We start from the raw sequence: 3482 nt of genomic DNA, 5'->3' as shown, positions 1-3482 counted from the left end.
GTCTTGTATAGTTATATAAGATTTATACAATTGAACAACTCTATAACTAGTTCATTTGAGTCATTTGAACTAGTTATGGTGAAGAAAAATATGGTTGATATGAAAGTGCTCATATAGCTAACCATTTGGTTAACTACTGTTGAACCAACAAATGTACATGTTTTGGTACGATTACACAAAACTAAAATCGTTCATTTCATTTTTGTGTAACAAGCTAAGTTTTCGATCTAACGGTTGAAAGATATTATCTTGAATCTAATCAGGTTTTCATCTAACAGTGAATATTCAATGTTTTGTTACCAAGCTAACATTGATTCCAAACCTTGATTTAAAAGACTATATAAGGGAGAACTCTAGCAATTGGGAAACCTAAACCACACACCTCGTGTGTGATACTAGTTGTATTAGCTATAGTCGATTCTCCTTTAACCTTAGGCTTCTTCTTAAAAACCAGGTTAACGACTTAAAGACTTCATTGGGATTATGAAGCCAGACCGATACTGCTTTCTCGTAGTTGTGTGATCTGATCTTGATGATTCTATCGTGTTGAGTACAATCGTAACGATTGGCTTGAGATTTATATCTCTGATAGGAAAGATATAAAAGTAGTCACAAACATCTTCATCTTATCGTTTGTGATTCCATAATATCTTCTTTCGCCGCGTTGATTAAGATTATTGTGAGGCGATTAATAATACTAGTCTTTTCTTCGGGAATATAAGTTCAGGTTATCAATCGGTTCATTTTCACCTTGATTTATCAAAAGACAGAACAAATACTTGTAGGTATTTCTGTGAGAAGATTTATCTATTACCGTAGACTTTTCTGTGTGATACATATTTGTTTATTAAAGTCTTCGACTTTGGGTCCTAGCAACTCTTAGTTGTGGGTAAGATCAGCTAAGGGAATCAAGTGCGTAGTATCCTGCTGGGATCAGAGACGTAAGGAGCGCAACTGTACCTTGGATTAGTGTGAGATTGATTAGGGTTCAGCTACAGTCCATACCGAAGTTAGTTTGTAGTAGGCTAGTGTCTGTAGCGGCTTAATACAGTGTGTGTTCAATCTGGACTACGTCCCGAGGTTTTTATGCATTTGCGGTTTCCTCGTTACAAAATTCTGGTGTCTGTTTTGTTATATAATTGAAATATCACAGGTTGTGTGTTTGAATCAATCAATTGGAAATCCGACCTTTGGTTGTTGATTGAAATTGATTGATACTAGAACATTGGTCTTTGGTACCGTTCAAGTGATTTCTCTTGTATTCAATTAGACTCGCAGGTTTCTATTTGCTTGAGTAAAGAATTGAATCAAGAAAGAGATATATAACTCTTTGATATACTTTATTAAGATTGAGTCTAGTTGATTCTCTTGAAAGTATATTGGAGTTAGTCCATACAGATTTCTAATCGAAATATTGGGTATGGTTGTTGTACCCCTGCTTTTTTAGTCTTCATTTTCATGAGGAAGGTTTGGTTCATCTCCCATCCAAGGAAAGATAGATATACTTGTGTTATCCGCACATATGCAAGGAATAAATACCGGTACAAATTTGAAATCCTAATACCCCTTCTCATATTTTGGTCAAACACATCTCATTCAATTTCCCTTTCTGTTTCAAACAAACCTAAAAATCTTCCGTTCCCTAATACTCAGGAATCTCATAGCTTCCCTATTTACAGTAAACATAATATGTTTTATGTATATATGAATCCAATATCCCAAAACCTAAATACGGATAATTGCATCTTGCATCAAAAACAAATGACTGCAACTAGGGTTTTCGGTTAAATTGATTCGAACTCAACCATTGAAGTGTCTGATTTAGCTGCAAAGTTCAGGCACACAATGTTAGGATTGGAGGCCGCTGAGAATAACGTCCTCTTCAATCAGTCTGATCCTAAAAATAAATACTATGAAGAAGGAGAATGAGATTTTTTATCTCATAGGAAAAGTTATTATGGAAGGAAAAATGGGTTATAGTGTTGTTGAGAAAAAATTCAGTTCACTTGGAATTTCATTCCTCCAGAAGAAGTGAATATTATTGAAGTTGGCATAAATATTATGATTTTTAAGTTTAAGAGTAAGGAAATGGTGGATAAAGTGATTGATGAAGGTCCCTGGAATATAGATGGCCACTTATGCATCTTGTATGACTACTTTCATGGTCTGGTGCACCAAAACCTTGATTGGAAAAAATAAGTGTATTGGATTCAATTAAAAAACTTGCAACCGGAACATATGAATGTGAAATATGTTAAAGATATGAGTAAGCTTTTAGGTGAGGTTCTAGCTATTGCACCAAAAAAATGCAATTCCAGTTGGGGTCCCTGTCAAAGTGTGTGTAAGGATTGAACTCACTACTCTCTTAAGAAGAAGTGTGCTAGCTATCACTGCAGCTGGAGTAACAAAATAGGTCATATTTTTCTATGAAAAAACCCCACAAAATTTACAAGGAATGCTTCATTATAAACCATTTTCAGGGAGCCGGTAAGGATGCAAAAAAATATGTTAAAGTTGTACATGCTATCTCTGGAAAGCCTGCAAGAGAAATACTGTTGTTTTAACCCCTAAGCCAATCTTTAGAAAGCCTGCAAGAGCAACTCCTTTTACCCCGCCCACAAGATGGAGTTCCTATCAACATTCAAATTGAAGCTGATAGTGAAGAATTCCAAGCTAGACTTGGAAAAAGGCGGAGATTTATTGGTCCCCAAGATGGAAAAGGAAAACTAACCACAAAAAGAAGTTGCATATAACAATGTGGAAAGTTCAGGGAAACAAATAACAGCTAGAAACACACAAAAGGATAAGCAATTTGGAAACTTTTAAGGGGAGAATAAGGTAATTTTTAAACTTTTTCCAAACTTTCCCTGCATTTACTACTTACACTGCATTTATTTTTACAACTTTTTTTCTTTTCAAAAAATTAAAATGATGAAAATCTTATTTTGGAATGTTTGTGGTTTTGGTAATAGGTACATTATAAAGCATTTGAAGGATATGTCCAATAATCCTGATATTATTTTCCTAACTAAAACTAAAAATAACACAAAAAAGATGAAGTAGTACACCTCTAGCCTAAATTACAATAATAGGTTTTTTCATGACTTAATAGGTACCTCTGGAGGTTTGAGTCACCTTTGGAAAGATGACATTGATTTACAAATTATAGAAACTAAACTATATATGATTCAATGCACTATTGAAATGGATGCTAGAACTAAAAAATCCTTGGTAACTTTTATGTATGGAGCCCATGATCCTATAATTAAAAATGAACAGTGGAAATAAATGAATAATTTCTTAACCCAAATGAATCTACCATGGATTGTGGCTGGGTATTTAAATTTTGTCATCTCCCAACATGAGAAAGATGGTGGAAACAAAATTAGCCAAACAGTTTTAGATGAGAACAATAGTCTTCTAGATGTTAATGGTCTTCATAGTATAAACTTTATAGGTAATCATTATACTTGGACCAATAG

The sequence above is a fragment of the Papaver somniferum genome, chromosome 8 (assembly GCF_003573695.1).
Source record: "Papaver somniferum cultivar HN1 chromosome 8, ASM357369v1, whole genome shotgun sequence".
Classification (NCBI taxonomy): domain Eukaryota; kingdom Viridiplantae; phylum Streptophyta; class Magnoliopsida; order Ranunculales; family Papaveraceae; genus Papaver; species Papaver somniferum.
Note: the sequence above shows the minus strand (reverse complement) of the source record.